Source organism: Staurois parvus, unplaced genomic scaffold, assembly GCF_062004578.1.
Source record: "Staurois parvus isolate SC_StPar_1 unplaced genomic scaffold, SC_StPar_1.0 ptg000468l, whole genome shotgun sequence".
Lineage (NCBI taxonomy): Eukaryota > Metazoa > Chordata > Amphibia > Anura > Ranidae > Staurois > Staurois parvus.
In genome coordinates, this window is record NW_028318264.1 from 5,532,496 (window position 1) to 5,546,590 (window position 14,095).

Here is a 14,095-nt window from a genome sequence, read left to right on the forward strand (position 1 = left end):
CTTACTGCCCACCTCAATAGATCCTTATGGGTCCTGTTGAGCATGTCCCTGTTTATAAAGGCACAGTGGAAGAAAAACTTGAATCCCTATTTTAAGGCTTCTTTTTCTCTAGTGGGACCTGCCATGCACCCTTTTGTTCTCACAGATCCTTCTGGACTTGAGTGCTTGGAAGTTCTTCCAAAGACCTTAGGTTACTGTGTGGACAGTCTTGAGGATTCTCTCGAGTATACACTCATAGGCCACTTTATTAGGTGCACCTGTTCAATTGCTTGGTAACACAAATTATTAATCAGCCAATCAAATGGCAGTAACTCAGTGCATTTAGGCATCTAGACGTGTTGAAAATGACTTACTGAAGTTGAAACCGAGGATCAGAATGGGGAAGAAAGGGGGTTTAAAGTGTTACTAAACCCAGGACCCTGCTTTCACTATATCTGGTCTCCCACAGTACACAGAACATGGAAGTGCAATTATTTTAGTAAATATAAACTGCTAAATACCTTTTCTCATCAGCAGTTAGAGCAGTCTTTGACTTCTATCAGTGTTCAGCAGCGCACTGGTTATAACTTCTATCAGTGTTCAGCAGAGCACTGGTTAAAGCTTGTAGGAGGAGTTTTCTTTCTGCTCTAGGAGGATGCAAAACCCCTGACCTCTGTCTGGACAGTGCTGATTACATTCACTCTCCCAAGAAAAAAAAAATCTCTAGCAATACACACTAAACTGAGCATGTGCAGAATGTCTGCGGGATCAGTCTGTCTTATCAGGAGATAACACGTGGACGTTTGAACAAGATGAAGAGCAGAGAAGATGGGATCAAGTGGCCTTTTTACACAATGCAGAGAATTAACCCCTTAGGTTCCACATTGAGTATAACAAGCATGCTTTACTGCATATACAGAGTGATTTTACTGTTGTGGGTTTAAAACGCTTTATGTGACTTTGAACATGGCATGGTTGTTGGTGCCAGACAGGCTGGTTTGAGTATTTAAAAAAACTGCTGATCTGGGATTTTCACGCACAACCATCTCTAGTATTTACAGAGAATGATCCGAAAAAGATAACTATCCAGTGAACGGCAGTTGTGTGTACGGAAACGTCTTGTTGATGTCAGGAGAATGGGCAGACTTGTTTGAGATGATAGGCAACTGTAACTAACTGTAACTGTAAAATAACCATTCGTTACAACCAAGGTATGCAGAATACCATCTCTGAATGCATGACATCTAGAATCGGGCTATAGCAGCAAAAACCACAGCAAGTGCCACTCCTGTCAGCTAAGAACAAGAAACAGACTACAATTCGCACAGGCTCACCAAAGTTGGACATTAGAAGATTGGAAAAACATTGTCTGGTCTGCTGAGTCTTGATTTCAGCTGTGAAATTCAGATGGTAGGGTAAGAATTTGGCGTAAATAACATGAAATCATGGATCCTGCCTTGTATCAATAGTTCAGGCTGGTGGTGGTGCTGTAATTGTATGGAGGATATTTTCTTGGTACTAGTAAGGTGTACCTAATAAAGTGGCTGGCGAGTGTATGTCCAGACTTGGCCCTCTTCTTCTTTTTCTTTTTTTTTTGCTTAAATAGTGGTCTGCTGAACCAGCCTGCAAAGAGGGCTTGAAGCGTGCGTCCTTTACTGGTTGATTCCTCTTTGGCAAACATCTATACTCTTTTTAATAAAAAAAGTCACTTCTTCCTTCTTCCCTGTATTCAAGACATTCCAGATCTCTTGGTCAGGGAGGTAGTTTCTAAAAGGTATAGGATGGAGTCTTGCTCTCTTCTCACTTAGTGGATAATTGTTCCTGTGCCTGCAGAGGACAGGTTTCAGGGTTTTTACTCTTTTCATGGATCTGAAATCAAAGATGGTCCTATCCTGGACCCAATGTGCATGAACATCTTCTCTGGAGACAGTTATTTTCAGTGTTTATCTTTTTTCATTTTGGCCCATCAACTGCTCCTCATTTCATCATAAGTCTTGGCCCCTGTTCTGGATCTTTTTGCTCTCAGGGTGTCCATATTGTGGGCTACCTGGATGACTTGCTATTGAAGGATCGATAAAGGATCCAGGCTTTCAATGGCTACATGCAACAGACTGTGCAGACTCTGCAGAATTTCAGGTGGATCCTTAATCCTCGGAACTCTGTGCTGTATCCACCTTACAGTCTGGAATACTTGAGACTGATCCTGGACATGTCTCTGGCTCAGGTCTTTCTTCCTATGGAAAATATCAAGACCCTACACTCTTAAGCTCAGTTACTCTTATCCAGACGTTGCCCCTCAGCATGCTTTTACATGAGGGTATTGGGTCTAATGGTAGATTGGTTCAAGGTAGTGCCTTATACCCAATTCCTTTTTCAAGCCACTGCATCTGCCAATGCAGTGTTAGTGAGGAAGTAATTTCTTCCAATGACTTGACAGATGCCAGTCTGTATGAATGAGGAGTCTTCATAGTGTTGACAGTTCAGGGAACCTGGTCAGTAGAGGTTTCCAGACTTCCAGCCATCTGGCTGTCCCTCCAACATTGGACTTCTCAGCTTAAGGAACTCTGTAGGTTCAGTCAGACAATGCCATGGCTTACATCAACCATCAAGGAGGCACATGAAGTTGAGAAGCTGAAAAGGAAGTGGAAAGAATTCTGACCTGGGCAGAGAGCCATGTTCAGGGCTTAATCTCAGTACACATTCCAAGCATAGAAAACCTTTTTTGCAAGTGGGGGGACACCAGATATGTGTGCTCCCAAATAAAATCCACATTCATGGAAACATTTCTATTAATCCGTGAAAACCTCAAAAAAAACAAAACTCAATATAGTGCATTATCCCTCATAAATACAAAATATCATATAATCACCCTGTGTTAATAGCATGTCTCCGCACTTAGTGTCCATGTCTAAATGGCGGTTATAAACCCCCTTACCCTATCAAAACTTGTATATAGCTTCCAATCTCCTATTCAAAACTGTGCTCCAATCCGTCCTTTTTCTTTTTTCCATTTACTTCCAAAAAAAACAATAATATAGCAATATCCTTTTTGCGACAAAAAGTGCTACCCTTATATTCACGGTATAGGTGTAAAATGTGAAATTCACTCCCCATCACCTTACACACCATGCACCTTACCAGACTAAACACTTGTTTGAGGGAAAAAAAAAGGCTCTCCTCATCCGACCATCCCTGCTCTGTTCACTCTCCACGTGGCCGCATTATGAGGGTCAAAACAAAGTCTTTATAGTGTAGTAAATCATGATAAAAGGGTTTGCTTTAACAAAGTTATGCTTACACTAAAATAAATGAAAACCGCATTTCTCCTCCTTAATGAGGAATCTACATCTTCAGAAAATGTCAAGGACATGACGTCGGACGTAGATGTAAAACTGGAAGTTGAGAAGCGGCACTCTTGATTGAGGTTTCATGCACCAATTGACATTTTCTGAAGATGCATATTCCCTTTTAAGGAGGAGAAATGCTGTTTTCATTTATTTTAGTGTAAGCATAACTTTATTAAAGCAAATGTTGGTACTCCCAATATACTCTGGCTTCTGGCAGCCACTCCCCATGGCTTCTTCTAGATTGCATAGACCTTCTGTCTCAAGGCCCGATCTATCATCCTGCTTCTTGGTCTCTGGCCCTGATGGCCTAGCTGTTGAAGCTCAGGTTCTAAGGAAAAGAGTTACTGGATTTGATTATCCTGACACTTTTCCATGCTAGGAAATGGACTCGCAAAATATACCATTGCACCTGGAAGGCTTTGTCATTTCACTATTGTTAAGTGGATTCCTCAGGTCATTGTTCAATCCTATTCCCTACAGGATATGGTTTCTCCCTTTTTCAGTCGAGACCAACTCTACTAGGTCTGTGGAAGATTCTTAGTTTTTTGTTTTTTTTTTTTTTGGGGGGGGGGGGGATTTTGCACCACGCATCTATTTTGCAGATTTGTAAGACTGTCACATGGTCCTCTGTTCACATGTTTGCCAGGTTTTACCAGGTGGATGTCCATGCCTTTGCCTATGCCGACCTTGCCTGCACTACAAGCACCTGTCTAGTCAGGGTCTTATACCCTTGTTTGATTTTGTTTTTGAGCTTATTGACAGTTTGTTTGCTATATCCCCCCCCCCCCTTCTCTCTCTTTCTGTATTGCTTTTGGATGTCCCAGTCATTTTAAGAATTTGCCTGTGCATTGTACTTGTACAATCAAGAAAAAAAAGGATATTTTTACTTGCCTGTAAAATCCATTTCTTGGAGTACAGGACATTCCCCTCTGTCTCTATCATTGTTTGCTAAAAAAAGCAGGTGCTGTCAGAGGGGTAGTATGGGGATCCCTATAGTTCTGTTTGCCAGTGTCCAATCACCTGAAGGTAGCAAAATATAACCCAGTTGTCTAAGAATATACCTATGTACTGTACTTCAAGAATTCTTTTACAGGTGAGTCAAACATTTTTGTTTTTCCCCCTCTGTCTACTCTTTATAGTACTTGGAGAGACTTAATTTTAAAACCAGTGTGCAGACAGGCTGAATATAAACAAAAAAAAGTACTTATTTTAATTGTACAGGATGTAGGAAACTTCTTACACCATGGATTATAAGCTCATGCCATCTGATGATTAGCCACTAGCGAGATTTTGAGGACATGCACCCCTGTGACCCCTCCCTTAAAAACCTCCCCAACTCTACCATGGGAGTCCTTGTTTTTTTGCTAGCATCTGAAGTGATGGACCTGTTCTAATGCCTACACAAAAGCAGTGTTTGCGTTCTTGGCTACAAAACTGAGAACCCACAGAGTAGGGTAGGCGCCCTTGGGGAGCATGTCCTCAAAGGTTCTCAGTATCTCTTGAGAGAGTCACTTGAAGGTACAAGCTTAGAGGCCATGGTTTATGAATAGGTTTTCAGTGTCCTGTACTGTACTCTGAGTTATGGAATTTACTGGTAAGTCAGTTTCTTGTAAGTCTTAGTAGATATAGTTAAAGTAAAAACAGTATTCACCTACCTGGCTTACCCACTATAAGCATATGATGCAAAAAATTGCGGTTACCTGCAGAAAAAGCAGCATGTCAAAATGATCTTGAAATAAATGAAGAGACAGAAATTGTGTTAATGTGGACCTTCACCCTATATGGCATGTTATGCTGCCTTACCTCATCCACCCCTCTCTCTGACAAATTTATTTATTTTTTCCTTTTCCAGCACTTCATCGTGGTTTGTTGTTCCTCCCGTGCGTGCGCAGATGTGCTGCAGGGCTCAGGTCCAAAGAGATTTGTGTGGTACATCTGTGCAAGCTGTGGTTTGCCCATCTGTCTGCACACGTGCAGAGTTTCCTGCTCGCATGCAAAAGATAGCACTCAGGGATTTACAAACCCTTCCATCTTTGCAGGAGTGTGAACAATCCCTTGAGCATGAGCAGATGTGCCGACAGGCTCTGCTAAGACCCAGAGGCTGGGCAGAGCCATTTTGGGCATGTGGCACAATGGCAACACCTGATACTGGGAAGCAGATCCAGCAGGGATGCAAACAGAAAATCCGCTTTAATTTCCCAGCTGTACCTTCCACTTAAATTAAATAGTTTAAACTCAGAGTGCAGAAAAATATTAACCTTGATGAGTCTTATATTATAGCTTGTAAATCTCAAACATTTGTTGTGGTCTGTGGCTGGCCAGCATGCTGCAGAGATGGAGAACCTCCCAGAGAGCTCCCTGCATGATAGCAGTGGTCTCTCTGCTATGACAAAACACTCACTGGCTGAGTCAGCTAGAGTTAGAAAATGAGCATGAGCCATGCAAGCCCTAACTTTAATTATTTTTGTATTGGGTACAGCTGGACTTTAACTTCAGTTTTTACCAATCTCTGGTTGGGGTTACTTGAACTAGAGATGTTTATGCTGCCTAGACATCCAAGCACCTTTAGAATACACACCACATAGATAGCTTTTCAACTTCAGAGAGATACATTTATAAAGTAAATTATAAATAAATTAGACACCCATTTATTGCAATTAGGTTTTGTCTCATTCAGCAAAGCATATTTGACAGTTTTGTGAATTAAAACAAATTTTATAGCAAACCTGTCTGCTCCTATTAAGCCTTGCCTTGTTAGGTAGATGCATTGTGTTGACCGTTTCCGTTATGGATCACAGGATCGGAAGCCTAGCAGTTGATCTGTTCAACTCTTGGGCTTAGTGCTGGATTGCAGGTGTCACTGACAGCAGGTGGTGCCAACACAGAATGCATCTAGAGCTGAAGTGTCACGGTGCCAGATTAAAATATTTCAGAAATGACACTTGGTTGTATGGGACTTGGTTGTATTATTTTTTTTTTTTTTTATACTGTGATTTTAGTTACTCTTTATTCAAAAGAAGTCCTGAAAATAAAAATTTTCTTATACTTGGTATATTGTGCAAAGTCTAGTTTTATCTTACATAAATCTGATCACTCAGATTCAAAGCTCTTTTGTGATCATTAGTGATCATTAGTACTTTGAAAATGCTGGTAGCACAGAGCCAGAATGAAGGGGCTAAGACAGATATAAAACATCAGGACTAACGTTCATGGGCAGTAAACTGTATTATTATTATTAATATATAGTATTTATATAGCGCCAACAGTTTGCACAGCGCGCTACAAATTGAAGACAGTACAGTTACAATAAAATTCAAAACAAGAGTGATCAGAGGGTCCTATTTGTTAGTTTTTGGGGGGTTTTTTTTGGTTTTAATAGACCTTTCCATCTATAAATGCTAATTGCCTACTAAATTGGCAATATAATAACCCAGCAAACTGTAGAATATCTCGTGTCAACTGTATTAACTTTGGTCATCAGCACTTTTATCTAAAAATTAAATTAGAACCAACATACTGGTTTGAAGGCGTAGTTAAATCATATTAGACATAGTTAAACAGGTAAATATTGTCAAAGAAAGTCTGTACAGAGAGACAGTCAGATGCTCAACGTGACTAACTCTGGACATATTGGAGACCCAGCCAGGCTTCACCATCCATGCCTTACTTGATGCAGCACCACCTGCTGGCCGACCAGGGTTCACTCCTCTCCGAATCAGTCATTTACGTCTGGTGACAGACGTTTTACACCACTTCCCTATCAGCCAGTTTTTATTATCCAAGATGTATCCTTCTTATTAAATATTGTCACACAGTTTACACTTAGAGGCGATGTGTCCTTTTTTTTTCAAATATTGGCAGAGTCCTATTACTGTTTCCTTGTGCATGTTACAGTAGATTTCCAACATACTTCAAAATTACTTTGGAGGTTACATGTATGTTGAAAGAGCCTATCCAGACCAATGACATTATGTAGTCATTGGTGGCCCCAATGATCTGACCAATGCAAGTAGGTGGGTGGGTGAGTATACACGGAATATGCCCCCATCTTGCTGCCAAGACAAAAATGAACCTTCGGGTCATGAATGTCTGTAGACCTCCTGGAAGGTATGCTATGCTATCTGGCACCAAAATGTCATTTATTAGATCTTTTAAGTCCTGCAAGTTCCAAGGTGGGGCCTACATGGAACAGACTGTATTTTGTAGCACATGCCACAGATGGTCAATTGGATTCAGCTTTGGAGAATTTGGAAGCCAGGCCAACACCTCATACTAGTTATTGTGTTCCTCAAACCATTCTTGACCCCTTTTTTGAAATGTGGCAGGGCACATTTTGCTGCTGAAAGAAGCCACTACCATCAGGGAATACCATTTCCATGAAGGGGTGTACTTTGACACGTTCCAAACATTGTTGGTGACAATGAATGGCATGACATGAGTGACATGAATGTCAGGACCCAAGGTTATCCAGCAGAACATTGCTTAAAGCATCACACTACCTACCCCAGCTTGCACTCTTCCATATAGTGCATTATGGTGCCATCTCTTCCCCAGATAAGCGACACACACGCATCCAGTCATCCACATGATGTTATTGAAAACATGAATCATCAGACCAGGCCACCTTCTTCCATTTCTCTGCGCTCCCGTTCTGATGCTCACCTGCCCATTGTAGGACCTTTGGGCTGTGGACATCGGTCAGCATGGACATCCTGACTGGACTATGGCTACACATCAAACTGTGATGCCTATTTTTTCTGCTTTCAACACATCACTTTAGTGACAGCATATTTCCCTACTGCCTAATATATCCCACGACTTTCAAATACCACTCAAACAAGATAATCAGTGTTATTCATTTAACTTGTCAGTGGTCATAAAGTTATGGCTCATTAGTGTATACAGCTTATGGTGGAGTGCTTTACTGAACAAAATCTGGCTACTTGTAAAGAGTATAGCCACTATGCAGAATGAGGATACTGAAAAACATTTTCAGCAACCCCCAACAGGGTACAAATAGAGTATAAAGAAACTGTCACTTTTGCCACCTCTAATACCCACCTTGGCTCCTACATTAACCATTTCTAGACCAGTGATGTACCCATACGTCGCTGGACTTCAGGTGCTTATACTGGAGTGATGCCTTCCAATCAGGACTGAAGCAACTAGTTGGCACATCCACCGACTGGCCGGACAGCCGTACAAAGCAGAGATTGGCTTTGATCGGCCCTCCCTTGTAGTAAACCGGAAGCAATGACCTGACATCCCTTCCAGTTTACTTGGAACTAAGCGGCGCCATTTAAAAAAAAAACACAGCATTCAAAAACACTGATCTTGGTGTTTTAAAACACAATGAAAGCAGAAGATGATCTGGTTTAAATACTCCAATGAAAAAGGGTAATAGAAATGTCATATAATATTGATGGTATGAATCAACTCAGACTTACAAAGAACATGATAAAATCATTTAGTCAGGTCCATAAATATTGGGACATCGACACAATTCTAACATTTATGGCTCTATACACCACCACAATGGATTTGAAATGAAACGAACAAGATGTGCTTTAACTGCAGACTGTCCGCTTTAATCTGAGGGTATTTACATCCAAATCAGGTGAACGGTGTAAGAATTACAACAGTTTGCATATGTGCCTCCCACTTGTTAAGGGACCAAAAGTAATGGGACAGAATAATCATAAATCAAACTTTCACTTTTTAATACTTGGTTGCAAATCCTTTGCAGTCAATTACAGCCTGAAGTCTGGTACGCATAGACATCTCCAGACGCTGGGTTTCATGCCTGGAGATGCTCTGCCAGGCCTCTACTGCAACTGTCTTCAGTTCCTGCTTGTTCTTGGGGCATTTTCCCTTCAGTTTTGTCTTCAGCAAGTGAAATGCATGCTCAATCGGATTCAGGTCAGGTGATTGACTTGGCCATTGCATAACATTCCAGTTCTTTCCCTTAAAAAACTCTTTGGTTACTTTTGCAGTATGCTTTGGGTCATTGTCCATCTGCACTGTGAAGCGGCGTCCAATGAGTTCTGAAGCATTTGGCTGAATATGAGCGGATAATATTGCCCGAAACACTTCAGTATTCATCCTGCTGCTTTTGTCAGCAGTCACATCATCAATAAATACAAGAGAACCAGTTCCATTGGCAGCCATACATACCCACGCCATGACACTACCACCACCATGCTTCACTGATGAGGTGGTATGCTTAGGATCATGAGCAGTTCCTTTCCTTCTCCATACTCTTCTCTTCCCATCACTCTGGTACAAGTTGATCTTGGTCTCATCTGTCCATAGGATGTTGTTCCAGAACTGTGAAGGCTTTTTTAGATGTCGTTTGGCAAACTCTAATCTGGCCTTCCTGTTTTTGAGGCTCACCAATGGTTTACATCTTGTGGTGAACCCTCTGTATTCACTCTGGTGAAGTCTTCTCTTGATTGTTGACTTTGACACACATACACCTACCTCCTGGAGAGTGTTCTTGATCTGGCCAACTGTTGTGAAGGGTGTTTTCTTCACTAGGGAAAGAATTCTTCGGTCATCCACCACAGTTGTTTTCCGTGGTCTTCCGGGTCTTTTGGTGTTGCTGAGCTCACCGGTGCGTTCCTTCTTTTTAAGAATGTTCCAAACGGTTGTTTTGGCCACGCCTAATGTTTTTGCTATCTCTCTGATGGGTTTGTTTTGTTTGTTCAGCCTAATGATGGCTTGCTTCACTGATCGTGACAGCTCTTTGGATCTCATCTTAAGAGTTGACAGCAACAGATTCCAAATGCAAATGGCACACTTGAAATGAACTCTGGACCTTTTATCTGCTCATTGTAATTGGGATAATGAGGGAATAACACACATCTGGCCTTGGAACAGCTGAGAAGCCAATTGTCCCATTACTTTTGGTCCCTTAACAAGTGGGAGGCACATATGCAAACTGTTGTAATTCCTACACCGTTCACCTGATTTGGTTGTAAATACCCTCAAATTAAAGCTGACAGTCTGCAGTTAAAGCACATCTTGTTCATTTCATTACAAATCCATTGTGGTGGTGTATAGAGCCAAAAATGTTAGAATTGTGTTGATGTCCCAATATTTATGGACCTGACTGTATATGCACACAAATGGTAAATAAAGTCTGTAAAAAAGTCTCTGAATACTGGCTGGAAGTGTGGTTAGCGGCAGCCGTCCTATAGAGCAGGGCAAGCTCTGTATGCAAAGAGGAGAAAGAAGAGGAACAGGAGGCACCAGACTAAGTGCAGTATATTAGTATATCACTTAATTTGTAGGTATAAAAACACTCACAAGACCAAGGATAAAATAAAGCTCATCTGTGTTAGGGTGTGTGACCACTCTCCTCCGTCCTGTAGGGTAGGGCACAGAGTGCAGGATTCAGGAGTACGTTGCGAGCAGAGTGCAGGATTCAGAGGTGCTTTATGTACAGAGCGCAAGGTTCAGAAGTTAGTTAAAACTGCAAAACACCAATTAAACACTTACATTCTAAAATCTTAACAGTATGCAGGAGCCAAAGCAAGAATGCAGGCATCAGTTGGAAAAAAAAGCGTGTCTTTGACCAAGACCTGCAGCAGTACGAACATCTGCAATGAGAGAGTGCACCTGTCAAGTCCAGCCTGTGATGTCAAGGATGGGCAGGGCCAATATGCATTTCAGGGGCTCCACCCCCTTTTAAAAACAACCCGTTCATAGGGAAACAACCAGAATTTATGCAGTGCCAACCGAGAAAAAGGTGGCAAGGAGCAGGACCAATTGGAACTATTACATGTGCATCCTGCATTGGTGTAACAATTCAGGTTTATTATACACCGCTGTGGGTGCACATGCAGTAGTTCCAGTTGGTCCTGCCACTTGTCACCGTCTTCCCTGGCCAGCAATGTAGAAATGCCGGCTGTTTGTCTACACAGTGCTTGCTTGACAAAGGGGGCGGAGCCCCTTAAATGCATATTGGCCCCATCCATCCCTGACACCACAGGTTGGAGTTGACAGCTGCACAATCTCTCTCATTGTGGCTGCTAGCCTCGCTGGACTTCCTGCCAATCCCTGGCTCTGCTAGATGTGCACACTGTTCACACTACTGCAGGTCCTGCTCGGCTGGAGGTTAGCATATAAAGAATAAAGTAATGTGGGACAGCCCCTGTACACCGGGACCGTGGGACAAAGGTGAAAATGTGGGAATGTCCCGCCCAGTCTTGAACTATTGGGAGGTATGCATGCACCCCATTTAGTGCACACTACAGCCCCACATTGTGGACACCATACTGCAGGCCTACATTGTTGTTCCCATATTAGGAACACTGCAGAACCACATTTTAGTCCCCACATTTTTCACATTATACCCCTTCTCTGTATTAGCACACTGGAGCCCACATATTTTTATCTGCCAAATTCTCCTCACCTGTATGCACAATCTCTGCTTTCTGAACCTGTCTGGTCAATTATCTCCAGAGGGTTGTCCCAATGAATTGTCTAATGTCAGAAAACTGCCAGATATGACACAGAAGAGAGCAGCCAGGATCCACACTAGTTGCTATGGATTGAAGCAAGTACACTTATGATGTGTTTTGTTTATTTTGCATTTCAAAGGTTTACAACCAGCGGGGAAAGAAGCACCTAAACCGAGGCCTTAGAGAGGAAGTTACATTATGCATAATCGTATCTCACAAATTCTATGCCCAGGCAGTAAACACACTCTGGGAAAAGCTGCCTAATGTATGATAGATGATGTATTTCAAGTGCTGAGTTTTTTTTTACCTTGCTGTGAACTAAAATAGTTACCTTGTCACTTTTAAGGGTAACTCCACTTTCGCAGAAAAAAAATTGCAAATAAAAAAAAATATAGCATATATCAACTGCAGCACAAGTCAATTTGTAATTGAATGTTATTAGTAATTAACTTTCCTTTGCAATCTGCAGTGCTGTAATTTTCTGTAAAATGCGATGCAATATGACTACCTGGAGGTGTTCTGTACACAGATGGTGTACAGAACTCCCTCCAGATATGTCACTCCCATTAGATTCACCCTGCACATGGTCACAGACACACAGCTACTTCTTCAGAATAACAAAAGGTAGGGATCTGGAACAGTTTGTTAAAATCCTTGCAATGTGCATAGATCACCCCGAGGGGAATATTTTTGTTTCCAACAAAAGTGGAGTTACTCTTCTAACGTGGCATAGACCGCTCAAGTACATAAACGTGCATACATAAAAAATATCACTTTAAATAAATACAAAGCAGGCATCACAAATAATGTGCATATTCTTCAACATAATGTGCATATTCAAAAGGAGTCCAATCTTTTGTCAATTTTAGAAACATAAATAAAACTCAGCAAATAACTGACATTTCAATCCATCCAAACACCCCAAATGAAAAAAACTGCAGTCTGAAACAGATCTTCAGTTGCACTTTTTTTTGAAGTGGGACATTTGAATAGAATAAAATATTGGTTCTTTTGCACCGTTTTATTTGTGTTTGTACATTCAGTTCAAGATTGGGCTCATTTTGAATACACACATTTTTTTTCAATTTGATATGTACAGTTGTGTCCAAAATTATTCAACCCCCAATGCTGTAAAGGGGTTTAGGGACTATAGTGTACATTTGGAATTGTATTCAGAATCAAATCCTACAAGGACGTTGTAACTACCCAAATGCAACTAAAATGACATCAATTGTTTATGTAATACAGTAGTAAATGGTTCTTATGTGGTTTCTTCATTGCCACAATTATTCAACCCCTTAAAGACTACCACTCTGAAGAACAGAGGTTCATACAGGTGCTTTCCATCAGGTATTGAAAACACCTGTGGATGTCACCGAGCAGCAATCAAGCATAATAAGCACCAATTAGGCAGCTTTAAAATGACTGTGATACTCAGCTCCTTCTAGACATTTACTGGTGTGGTTACAAACATGGTGAAGGCAAGAGAATGGTCCAGGAAGACAAGAGAAGAGGTGATTTCTCTTCACAGGAAGGGCAATGGCTATAAGAAGATTGCAAAGATGTTAAACATACCAAGAGACACCTTAGGAAGCATCATTCGCAAATTCAAGGCAAAGGGCACTGTTGAAACGCTACCTGGTCGTGGCAGAAAGAAGATGCTGACTTCGACTGCTGTGCGCTACCTGAAGCGTAGAGTGGAGAGAAGTCCCCGTGTGACTGCTGAGGAACTGAGAAAAGATTTGTCAGATGTGGGTACAGAAGTTTCAGCCCAGACAATAAGACGCACACTGCGTAATGAAGGCCTCCGTGCCAGAACTCCCAGGCGTACCCCCTTGCTGTCTCCAAAGAATAAGAAGAGTCGACTGCAGTATGCCAAAAGCCATGTGGACAAACCACAAAAGTTGTGGGATAGTGTTCTGTGGACTGATGAAACAAAATTAGAACTGTTTGGGCCCATGGATCAACGCTATGTTTGGAGGAGGAAGAACAAGGCCTATGATGAAAAGAACACCTTGCCTACTGTGAAGCATGGTGGAGGGTCAATCATGCTTTGGGGCTGTTTTGCTTCTGCAGGTACAGGGAAGCTTCAGCGTGTGCAAGGTACCATGAATTCTCTTCAGTACCAGGAGATATTGGATGGAAACGTGATGCAGTCCGTCACACACCTGAGGCTTGGGAGACGTTGGACCTTTCAACAGGACAATGATCCCAAGCATACCTCCAAGTCCACTAGAGCATGGTTGCAGAGGAAAGGCTGGAACATTTTGGAGTGGCCATCGCAGTCACCAGACTTAAATCCGA

The 14,095-nt window shown here is 41.8% G+C and overlaps 1 protein-coding gene across 3 annotated transcripts in view; it reads left to right on the forward strand.

The window, feature by feature from the left end:
- EPB41L4B (erythrocyte membrane protein band 4.1 like 4B) overlaps nucleotides 1-14,095 on the forward strand; it is a 566,800-nt gene that overhangs the window by 195,062 nt on the left and 357,643 nt on the right. The window lies entirely within an intron of this gene.